General features: G+C 39.6%; 1 long non-coding RNA gene across 1 annotated transcript in view; it reads left to right on the top strand.

Annotated features, from left to right (window-relative positions):
* LOC134670120 (uncharacterized) overlaps positions 1 to 13,221 on the top strand; it is a 381,632-nt gene that overhangs the window by 314,322 nt on the left and 54,089 nt on the right. The gene's annotated exons all lie outside the window — the stretch shown is intronic.

Here is a 13,221-nt window from a genome sequence, read left to right as displayed (position 1 = left end):
GGATGTTTCAGTCAATAACAAAATCGCTCTGAAATTACTGGCCAACTTTTGTGGTTCCAAACCGATCCAATAGATGGCAGTAAGAGTATAAAAGTAAAAAAATAATGTTAAATGAAGATTACCGGGCTAACCGCGATTTTTAAAATTTATAGACATAAGTCACAGTTCTAAATATTGAAATTTAGCAGGTATGGAATATTACTACTAATTAACCAATTCAGTTCGTGATTTGTCATCGGATCGTGCTATTTATTGTACATTATATTTTCTTAATTTCCTCAATATGGCTTACGAACGATAAACGAAAGTGACGCAGCGTCAGTTTCAGTTTCAGTTTCATTTATTTTGTTAAACATAGGTTACAACCATGTCGCAATTCAACCTCGATGTTTATTTTTGACCAAGTCTACTTAATATACTAGGTATATTTATTTTATAAGTACTGTATAATCAAACACTAGTCACCAATCAGACAAAAAGTCGGCGGTGGCACTTACCGAACTTCAAGTTACATTGCATCTTACAGCTTACTTACAACTTTTCAGTTCTTATACAAAATATCATTAGAATGGTAGGTAATACAATGATAATACATATTTTACACTGATAATGAAAATTGTATAATCAAAATTGTATAATTTGTAGGTTCTAGATAGTTTTATGGTCTACCATTTATCTTAGGCGGTTGGCAAAGAAGTTGTGCTGTGAATCGGTGATCTAACTTCTAGTCAAAAAGTTCAAGTTAATAAAATACCAAGTGCGGGTAGTTCAAAAACTCGTGCGCCTAGTTAGATGTTGAAGTCAACTTAGCCAGTCTTCTCTGAGACCACGGGGACAACTCCGTCCTCGAAATGTCGGAGGTAATTTTAAAACTTAATTTTACGCGACTAAAATCCCATCGTTGTGTATAATAATGAGTAAAAATCGTTAAATTTTAAAGTGTTCTCGTAAAACGTAGCTGAATTTTATTATGAGAAAACTAGTTTTACATTGCCTTTAGCCCCCATTCGCACGACCGCTTTTTCAACGCGCGTTAAAAAAGCGTTTGAATAACACAAATGGATAACCATGTGACACGACAGCGGTGGCGCTTTTTATCAAGCGTTGTTGGATTTTCGACTTTAAGCCTTGGTCATTAAATCGAATTTAGAGTGCGGACAGATTCAAGCGCTTTTTAAACGCGCGTTGAAAAAGCTGTCGTGCTAAAGGGGGCTTATCTTCACTTAATAATATACCTAACTAGAAATAACAACGGCTCGATTCTGGAAATGAATTAGATCTCTACTAGACTTCAACAAGTTACGATATGGATAATTTAATGGATAATGTAAGATAGATATGTCAAATTTGACGTTTCCGCGATTCTGGAGGTGCTCTTAAACGATTTCGACAAGTTATGACTTAAATATCCAAGTCACATCTAGTCGATATCTAATGTAAATCTAGTTGATCTCTATATCGTCTCTAGATCTTGTGATTATCTCGTTTCCCGAATACGCGTGTAATACAATACAAATCTTGCAAACAAACCTTCAACCAGTCCATATACCTGCTAGCCATAATAACTTTTTGACATCCGCCTCAGTTAGAATCGACATATGTATTCGAAGAGAGTGGTGACCTGGTGACTGCTCCTAGTCGTTTTCAGTGAATTTACATATTATAGCTAAACCCATAATCCGTTAAAAATATGAAGCCTTTTATTACTACAACATTAATCAACCGATATAATTTTATCGGGCAATTTTTAAGAACATAATCAGTTGGGAAGTTGGGATTAGCGGCGTGACAACATCGCTCGATGACATAACAGCATTCCGTCGCGCAAGACAGAGCAGTTCCGGTATATCCGGATGTAGGTACCTCTCACTTTCTAACGTCGAACATTGGCAATTTGGGCCCCGGATGTCTATAAATTCACTGTTTATTTATGCCATCCTAGTCATACGTTTATGGGATGCGGGGCTTTATTAGTGGCAGTAAACTTTTAGTAATGTGGATCTTTAATTTGTGGCAAAGCTCTGTATTCCGCGTCCCGACTTTTCAATTCTGTCGGCGATAAAACAAGCAGTCTTCTTGATTAAGAGTCGATTACACCAAACCGTAGCTGTCACCGTTAAAGCGTTCGCGTGTTTATTGTACCTACGGGAAATTTCATAGATCTCTGCTGCGTCACATCGATCGGTCTGTTAACTGTGGTTGGTGCAGCTGGCCCTTATATAATTTTTGGAGAAGTTAGCCTGACTTAAGCAGCATTCATTTGAATCTAAATCAATCTGATTATCAAAACTACCCGTCTTCAGCACGCCTATGAATTAAATATCGGACTTAGCTGTACCTGTAGGTACCTACAGTCACCTGCAATAGGTAATATATTACACAACGAAGGCAGCAAAAACATCTGACACGATTTTATTTGTAGAGCCATAAGAGCATGTCACATATTTTTGTGGCCTTCTTAGAGTAACATATTATTCAGGTGACTGTACACTGTACCTAAAATATTCTTCCCATTACAGTCCATGCGAAGTACTTACGTAGAGCGCCATATTGTCCTGTATCTCCCAGTCTCCCGCTCTCAGCGAACCTTCCCACATCTGACAATGCCCATTAGCCTTAGACGCATCACACAAAGGCTGGCATTATCAGAAATTTAGACATTGTCTACGGCGCCAATTATTTTATATGGAGGGAGGGTGTTGTGAATTCTTCTGCCACAAATCTAAAGTCCCACATGACCCACATCGCATCCCATAAACGCATGACAGGATGGCAGAAACTTTCCTTCAGAGGGTGCTGGCATAGATGATCGTTTTAAAATTCCACACCAGGTTTTTCAGTCTCCACACCCTGGACTCTGGCGTTATGATTAGGCGTTAGTTTTGACTATGGTACGATATGATAAGTATGATTAGGGTTTATCCACTGCTAGATTAAGTTGCATTTATTCTTTTGTTGTTGTATTGTTATAGGGTTAACGTAACGATCATTAGGTAATAATTGTTTTTTACAGATTGCTCCAAACATCTGTAAGTTTTAGATAGGTAATTCTGTAATCTCTCCATTTTAATAAATCTAATAATTGTTAGATAGAGACAAGGACATGGATTACAGGTACAGGCCTTTTAAGTACTATTCGTCTGTGCGAACCAACTTCTAAGCAATTAGATGTTTGGCACGATACCGATACAGATACGCGCCTTGGCTGTAACTTTAACATGAATATGCCTTGCGACTGATTGGAAGCTATACGAGTGGCGTGTGGCTATACAAAAAAAAAACCACCGGGAGTCGGGCAGGCTAATCGGCGCGGTGAATCACCTCTGACGTCAGCGGCATAAATTCGGGTGTCGCATTCCGGCCGGTTATATAAAAGAAAGTAGCGCGGCCACCGCGCGACCTTGCTGGTGAAAGGCGGGGCAAGTGGCCCAGCCGGAACTCGCTCTTCCCACGGACGCGATCTGGTCGTGTGTTCCCGTCGCGGACGAGACGAACGCTCAGGCTCAGGCTCTAGCCTCTAGCGGCCCACCATACGAGGAAAATTGGCAATCGAATTTGAATCAACGGTATTAGAAAATAGAGTTGAATTTGTTTTGTTTTAAAATCGAACGAAACGAAATAAAAGAAACTCTATTCCATTTCATTAAGATTTAAATTTCATTGGAGGTAATTTGTACTAGTATTAGGACATTAAACCCCAAGAGGCTAGAGTAATCTGTTGCCGGGGTAGTTGTAATTATGCAATAATTATGAAGCCTTTGATGAGCATAACGGACTCTACAATACAACTAACCTGTCCAGCCCCAAACAAAGTAACGATTATACAATGGATAGTAGGCGTCGATATGGATAGTTAGGAGTTGTTATGTATACCTACCAATATTTAGATAATGCATAGAACAAATAACACTTTAACAAAAATGTTTGCGCTTATCACCTATTTAATTTATATCAATGGTTAAATGCCCTTACCTGGATTCTAAATCCCCAGGAGTCCTTCAGGTTTATAAGGCGTAAGTAACCTTACGGGCTTCATTGTAACACAAATTCGTTTAATATCTATAGACCTACATCTTACATATATTAAAACTGTTCAATGAGAAGTTTTAGGAGGGGGAGAAGGAAACTGGCACGAAGGTATGGAAACTGAAATTCGGTTTTCTAGCATTCTCACAAAAATAACCTTAGATTTTGAATACTGTTGGAACCACAACTAGGGAACAAATAAAATCATTTTACCATTTAGCCACCGGACCAGTCCGGCCTCGGAGAGCTTGGTAATTTTTTCCCTAGTTTATGACATCGATCTCAGTTTATAACTCATATCTCTTACTAGTTCGTATGAGCTTTGAACTGCCTGATCGCAATGGGAACAACTCCGCCGCCGTCGCCGGCCGCCGCGACTGCCGTTATGCGCTCGCGACTTTCGGTAGGGAACCGGTTCGCCGGTTCGTGAATTTGCACTGTTGGAGCAAGTGGTACACGTACACCACCAAATAATTAAACAAACAAATGACAATTATTGAACTGCTGGGGCACGTGTCAAAATTCTAAATGACAATTCATTTGTTTCAGGTCGAAAACGCAGGTCATCGACTTGTGCCGACATCGACACGTGTTTGCAATAAGTAACACCACCGCCATTCTGGTGAATCCAACAATGTATTTTAAGATAGGTAAGGCCATCCAATTTATATCTACGTAGGTATACATAAGTCAATTACTTCCAAAATTGCCAAGTAGGAAAGTTTTCATTACCTACATTAGAAATTTAGCTCTACCTCTACCTCGATTTTATTGTGAACGTTTTAAGAACAAGCTGGTGTCTTTCAGGCATGTTTTAATTTAGAATTTTGAGGAGATACTTATATAATTTTAATGATACATCTGCCATAGCTGTAGCTGGTTCAATGAAGTCACAATAAACATAAACATCCAAGTCAGAAGAAAACTAATTCGGAATTTAACCATAATCACGCTATAAATAAAGAGTTCAGGATTATCTTGTTGAAACAATAGACAAATCTTACACGAAATATAGTTATTGCATGTTTGGCCAATTATAAAATATCATTTTCCGCACCCGTAAAAATTGGTAGACTTTGCAGCGTATGTTGAAGCAGGAAAAGTGACACTTCCTGTGAATCCTGAGCTTAGGTATTCAATATTCATTGTAGGTAAACAATTTTGATAAACAAAACTTCCTCTGCGGTCTACAGTTCTACACGCGCAGCGAGTGGGACGCGGACGGAGCGCACAGAGCCGCGATGGTCGTGTTGGCCTAGAATTTAGACAATTTCCGATTGCCATGGCCGCGGCCGCGGCGCGGCCTAGCAACAGGCTGTGCATTCCCATCGCTGTACTAGCGTTAGAGAGGAGCACGCTCAAGCTATCTAGTTTAACTGAGACGTCTAGGTCAGACAACTATACCCAATGGGAGAGCGCGTATATTGGTTCATCTGAGCCTTCAACTCTGTAGGAGATGGACATAATGACACATCAGAAGCAGAGTTGTTGTTCACACATTTTACAATGCTTTTCGAGAGCATCACTTCAGGCGTACCATTATAAAAGTAATCTTTGTTTACTCGTACTTATTAGAAATATTTAGACCATTTTATATTACGGAAAGGATTCACGTACGGGATAAAATGATTGGGAATCAGCAGCTGCCGGTTCGCGCCGCTCTACATTGTGCACGCTTTTATAAAGTTTGAATAGTGATTTAAAACGATTTGGGTTTACTATGTTATTCAATAAATTTCAGATAATGTGACGAGTAGTACAACGTATGTTCACATGCCATTTTTTCAAGGTGTGGAAATGTATAGGAAAAAAGTTCTCGAAAATTCATAACGTTTTTCGTATGACTAATAACCTAGCTCACTCATCCCATCTCATCATCTAGAATAAAAAAAAAACTAGAAATACCTATATATATATATAAATACTTAATTAATTGTTGAGTCATAAATTACTCTACAGTTGGCAGTGGTACTTTTTATAAGAAGCAATTACCTATTATTTAGTAAATTCTAATTAATCTGTTATTTACATCACACTGAAGTGATGAGGGACTAGCGCACGAAGGGTTCCGTACCATTACGCAAAAAACGGTAAAAATATTACGTTTGTTGTATAAATAGGAGCCCTACTTAAATATTTATTATACTTATTCTGTTTTTATTAGTGTTTCTTGTTATGTGGCAACAGAAATACATTCTGTCTGTGAAAATTTCAACTGCCTAGCTATCACAAAGTTCATGAGATACAGTCTGGCGACAGACAGACGGACAGACAGACAGACAGACAGACAGACAGAAGGACAGGCAGACGGGCAGACAGACGGATAGCGGAGTCTAAGTAATGGGGTCCCATTTTTACCTTTGGGATACGGAACCCTAAAAAGAAGACGAAAACGAAGAACCAAATGCGGTAAAAAATACTCCAGATTCTGGAATGCCAAAGGGTCACGAATGTCATGTTCAATGAGATTTACCTAAACCAGTGTTATTCTTTGCACAAAATAATAATTGTAATTTGATACTTAGAGCATCTTAGGCCCACCGCTGGACTGAAGTTTTATTATTTGATTTTGCAAATCTTTCCCATTCTATTTACCTGACTTATTAAATTGACTGCACAAATTAAATTGAACTCCTGGTCTCTGTAATAAACATCGATATCAAAAATTAAAAAGAAACGTTATACTGCAGCTTTGCATTCCGAATCCGGCTGCAGCGCGTGCGGCCGCGAACCCGGATACAGCGTGACGTAACGACGCAGCCTTCGCCTCTCCCTTGCGCCGGAGCCTTCCCCTCCCCGCCCTCCGCCCTCCCTCCCACTCCCCGCAGACACTTCAACTCTCATTCACAACGATTACCGACCACTTTACCCGAGTGAACCAGTATTAAGTCACTAAGCCATTTTGCAAGGCTGTTACGGACCTTGTCTCGGAGTCACGCTGCATTGGAGGCTGGTTGTGAAACGATTAGAAACTTTAGACTAGAGGTTTGTGAATGGTATAGTGGCACGTCTGGGTGACCGTCTGTGCCGCTTTGATCTCGATGCTATTGCCAGAGCCCGCGGTTAATTAGAACTCTACATGGCGTTCGGAATGGACGCAGAGATGGATTTCAAATGCCGGGACTAGGTCTTTGCCTTTTATAGTGATAAAGATGACGAAATAATTGAAGTTTACTGTAGTCTGTTGGTTTAAATAGGTAATTATGAAGCATTGCAAATATATAGTATTGAAGGCTCATTTGTATTTTGCATGTACGGCGTAGTGCTTTTTAATTAAACAAAATTGTTTTTAATTATAAAAATTGTGTTGTAATACTTGTAATCTAACTTGCCTTCTGTTAGACAAATTGCGGATTATTTAAGTAGGTACATACTTAAAACGATAAAACATCAGCTCGTATTTATCGTTAGGTACCTAATTAGTTTGTTAAAAATGCCCAGCCTATAAATTTAATCTGAAAATTAGAAGTATGTAATACTAAGCCCAAATGCCCGTCGGATTGACGATCCTGGTCTGGCCGGTATGAAGACCTGCAACACTCGCTTCAAACTGCAAAACGTACCTACATACTTCGCAGTAGGTATACTTAGCCTTTGTAACTTTAATCATATTTTATATAACGAAGTAATTTCTATGACTACTAAACGTTATTCTATCTTGTCAATACATATTTATACTTAGTATTTAATAAAAAAAAACCATACCTACCTCGGATTCGCCCCTTATACTTAAATCTTTAGAACATTATAATTTATTCATATCATTGTTACCAACGGAGATCGTTAAATGGGATGCACTGGCTGTATCGCTTTACTTAAATAAGGGGCACAATTATTTTCGTTTTTAATTAGCTTACCTACATGCTTGGAATAAAATAATTCTTTTTACGCCGCTTATCCGTCACGGTGTGCGCCCGCGCCTGGGGACGTTGACGCTGCTTATAGCAAGACTGCTTACTCTACTTATTTTCTTTTTTTAATACTTATTAAGTAATTGCCAAAGTATCTTCGATACCATCTTAGAAAGGCGCCCACTGATTAACAGTCCGCCGCACGGTATCGGCCTGTCAGTTGTTCGGAACTGCCAAAATTTTGTTCTCACTGACAGGCCGATACCGTCCGGCGGACTGTAATTAGTGGCTCCCTTTATATCTCGTATTACGCAGAATGGATATTCAATTACACAAACGGGTCTACCGCGATATAATTTCATTGTTTTTACCTTTAATCCATTCCATTCCATTGTTTTTCCGTGACCACAGCTGATGCAACTCAGCTGAAACGTCGGAATTAAAGGTAAAAACAATGAAATTATATCGCGGTAGACCCGTTTGTGTAATTGAATATGTGTACAAAACGCGAGAGTTTAAAGTGTTATATCGCAGAATGGATTGCAAGTGCTGAAACCGCAGTAAATACTAGAGTTCACGACTCTTCTCTCCTCACGAACTCTAGATCAGATTAATTGATTAGGTAGGGCTGAATGTAAAGAAAATAAAATACCGATTTAGGCATTGGAATTGCTTCCCTGAAAAATATCAATCACGTCGAAGTTCGGCCAGGATCTTTTTGCTATAAGTACGAGTATAATACGATTAATACGTAAACGTAATGCAATGAAGCTGTTTCAATCTTACTATTCGGACGATTCACTGAAAGCTAAAGAGCTCAATATTATTTTTCGTGCACCGTATGCAGAGTGAATCCAAGTAAAAACAACCTTGTATACAAATCAGAGTGAAATTAGCACATCACGCAACGACGGGTGAATCACCACCGGCTCTCACAAAGAGGTGAGTCAAACTCCGGGAATTGCATCATTATCTCCTACCCGATTCACAAAACATCTAGTATTGACGATGAGCTCAGCTCTTGTACAAGTTGCTCAAAAAATGGCCTAATTGTATTGTAATATAAACCGAGAAATGACAGGCAAAGATATTAATAAAACTCTAAAGATGGAGGTTCCTGCTATATTGTGTGCGATAATTAAGGCTCTTGACGACAAAAGCTCTTGGATACTGGTATCGTACTACTAGATGTAGTTGGAATGACTGACAAGGCCCATAAACAAGCGCTTCGACAACTGTGGTAACGCACTTTGAGAATAAATTTCTGACATCAATTTTAATTATTGATGACATATTCGGAGATCACATTTAACTGGTGCCCCTGAGGCAAGTGCGTGGAATTGTTGACAATAACCCTGATGGTCACAGCGAACTCTCCCTCCGGTAAACAAAGCAAGTCGCGATCAATCCGGCTTCAATGAAGTCATGCGATCACGTTGTTGTGACCGACGGCATGACCAATCGCAGTTAACATTCAAAAACGGTGTCGCGTTAAATTGATCACGTGAATTGTATCTTGATCGAGCCAAATGTTAAGATCCACAAAAAATAATATGTATTGACATAGTATTCAGGACACATTTGTTTATATCCGGCACTTAATGTCAGGTGGCGAGGCAAGAGGAACATATAGTTTATTTTCCCTTGGGACAAATAAGGAGCGACCATTATAGTGGTGCGATATTTGACTTTTATCGAATAAATTGCAAGTTACTGCAAGTTGTTTGACCACAAGAACCGAATTAAATTTTGAGCCCAGATGCCCATTTAAACTTGATTGGATATGCTTTAGAGCTTAATTTATTTAAGTTTCTTAACAAACTAGTACCCAGAGTTGTCAAACTAGATGAACGGTGATACGATCTTATCGTGCTAAGATACTACTATCTATTCCGTTCTTAGATAGGTCGTTCTGCCTGCGGCTTTCCTCAAGGCCAGCTTTTCTTGTTTTCATGATTATATATGTTTATGTTATGTTAAGATATAACTAAAACTAAATGGGCCTAAACCATTCTATGTATCTTCATGTAGGTATAATTGTGAAGTGCTTTCAGAAAGCAATAAGCAAGCATGCAATCGGCGATGGATTGTGGGTATACTGGGTATATATTTATGATGATGAAGTCAGGTTTCGACTGAACATTGGCAGTGTTAATGCAACGGTGCAATCCGTCTGTCCGTGGCAACGGAAACTGAGACTAAGCTGGCCATGTATTCACATTACTCTCCAAACTCCAGCAAGCATTCGACTCGCTCGGGTCTACCCAATCCAGTATAATTGTTAGCCCGAGTTTTAGCTGCTGCTGGCACATATATTGCTCCTCAAAAGTTCGCTACAGAGGTATATCTCTATCCATTGCCGTAGAGGTACTCATCCAAGGCAACCTTAACAAAAACTTCAGTTCTTGTGGGAAGCCTATCCATGTCGTGGTTAGGTATTACTTACTTACTTAATTGCCATTCTAGAACTTTTCGTAGTATTACATACTACCTAGTAGAACATCTCACTGGTTTGTCTGACGCTCGCATGCAGTAAGCATGATAGGAATAGCTCTGAGGGCGAGCCCTGAATGCCGTCCAACTAGTTTCTCCTTTGCTCGGAGAATGTCACCTACATGGACGTTATACACGCGCCCCGTGGGGATTTATTAGCTCTTGCAGCAGAGCTATCGCAATTACTTTTACACCGTTATTTGATGCAACTTTGACTTGTATTTTTAGAAATATTAGAATACTTATGCCTGTTTTTAACCGACTTCCAAATCCCAAAGGAGGAGGTTATCAATTCGGTTGTATGTTTTTTATTTTTATTAACCGACTTCCAAATCCCAAAGGAGGAGGTTATCAATTCGGTTGTATGTTTTTATTTTTTTTATTTTTTATGTTTGTTACTCCATATCTCCGTCATTACTGGACCGATTTTAAAAATTCTTATTTTGATTGCATGTATATGCATACAGATTGGTCCCGTTTTTGTCAAAATCCAGTTCTGATGATGGGATCCATGAGGAATCGACGGAACTCCTCAAATCTTAAAGGCATACATATAGTGATTTTTGTGTTTTTATCAACAAATCAAGCATATACATTCAAAAACGTGACATTTGATGAAGTGGAACTGCTGATGATGATCAGAACGGAACTCTTCAACGACGCATAGTTCACCTTTGGCGATTTGTCCTCTTCCTTATGTTTGTTAAGCAAGTTAAGTTTTTAAGCAACATTTTTGTCAAGCTTGAGTTCTGATGATGGGATCCATGAGAAATCGAGGGAACTCCTCAAATTTTAAAGGCATGCATATAGAGGTTTTTGTATTTTCATCAGAAAATCAAGCATTTTCATTCAAAACTGTCGCATTTGATGGAGTGGAACTGCTGATGATTATCAGAACGGAACTCTTCAACGACGCATAGTTCACGTTTGGCGATTTGTACTCTTCGTTATGTTTGCTAAGCAAGTTTAGTTTTTAAGCCACATTTCTGTCAAGCTCGAGTTCTGATGATGGGATCCATAAGGAATCGAGGGAACTCCTCAAATCTTAAAGGCATACGTATAGAATTTTCTGTATTTTCATCATAAAATCAAGCATTTACATTAAAACTGTCGCATTTGATGAAGTGGAACTGCTGATGATGATCAGAACAGAACTCTTCAACGACGCATAGTACACGTTTGGTGATTTCGAATTTCGATTTTGACTTGGACTGGGACCCGGACTCGTACCCGGATCGGAACCGGACCGGGACTCGGACTCGGACTTGGACCCGGACTCGGACCCGGACTCTGACCCGGACTCGGACCCGGACTCGGACCCGGACTCGGACCCGGACTCGGACCCGGATTCGGACCCGGACTCGGACCCAGACTCAGACCCGGACTCGGACTCAGAGACCTGGACCTTGACCCGGAAAATCACTATGATACCTAAACTAAATAAACCGCTATGATTACCTACCATAAAATGTAGGTATATAGTATGATGATGCCAAACCCCTCCCGCTCATACCCCCGTACACCGCACGGCATGCGCCGTTAAGTAGGTTAGGTTAGGTTTGAACTGCGATCCTCACAGACCAAACAAAAGTGGGTTAGGTTTGGTTAGCACTGCGGGCTTTACAGAAACGAAATGCTACTAGAAAAGTGGGTTTGATTAGGTTCGAACTACGATCCTCACAGAACCGAACTGCAATCAGAGAAGTGGGTTAGGTTAGGCTGGAACTACGACCCTTACGGAAACGAAATGCTACTAGAAAGTACTGGGTTTACCACCTTTTCTACATAGTGCACCATCTACCATAATTTTTCACCGGGCCCCATAGAAGTCGGTTTTTTAACCGACTTCCAAATCCCAAAGGAGGAGGTTATCAATTCGGTTGTATGTGTTTTTTTATTTTTATTTTTTTTATTTTTTTTATTTTTTATGTTTGTTACTCCATATCTCCGTCATTACTGGACCGATTTTGAAAATTATTTTTTTGATTGTATGTATATGCATACAGATTGGTCCCGTTTTTGTCAAAATCCAGTTCTGATGATGGGATCTATGAGGAATCGACGGAACTCCTCAAATCTTAAAGGCATACATATGGTGATTTTTGTGTTTTTATCAACAAATCAAGCATATACATTCAAAAACGTGACATTTGATGAAGTGGAACTGCTGATGATGATCAGAACGGAACTCTTCAACGACGCATAGTTCACCTTTGGCGATTTGTCCTCTTCGTTATGTTTGTTAAGCAAGTTAAGTTTTTAAGCCACAATTTTGTCAAGCTTGAGTTCTGATGATGGGATCCATGAGAAATCGAGGGAACTCCTCAAATTTTAAAGGCATGCGTATAGAGATTTTTGTATTTTCATCAGAAAATCAAGCATTTTCATTAAAAACTGTCGCATTTGATGAAGTGGAACTGCTGATGATGATCAGAACGGAACTCTTCAACGACGCATAGTTCACGTTTGGCGATTTGTCCTCTTCGTTATGTTTGTTAAGCAAGTTTAGTTTTTAAGCCACATTTCTGTCAAGCTCGAGTTCTGATGATGGGATCCATAAGGAATCGAGGGAACTCCTCAAATCTTAAAGGCATACGTATATAATTTTTTGTATTTTCATCATAAAATCAAGCATTTACATTAAAAACTGTCGCATTTGATGAAGTGGAACTGCTGATGATGATCAGAACAGAACTCTTCAACGACGCATAGTACATGTTTGGTGATTTCGAATTTCGATTTTGACTTGGACTGGGACCCGGACTCATACCCGGATCCGGTTCGGACCCGGACTCGGACTCGGACCCGGACTCGGACCCGGACTCGGACCCGGACTCGGACCCGGACTCGG

This window comes from Cydia fagiglandana, chromosome 13, assembly GCF_963556715.1.
Source record: "Cydia fagiglandana chromosome 13, ilCydFagi1.1, whole genome shotgun sequence".
NCBI lineage: Eukaryota > Metazoa > Arthropoda > Insecta > Lepidoptera > Tortricidae > Cydia > Cydia fagiglandana.
Note: the sequence above shows the minus strand (reverse complement) of the source record. Positions and strands in the feature narration are given on the sequence as shown.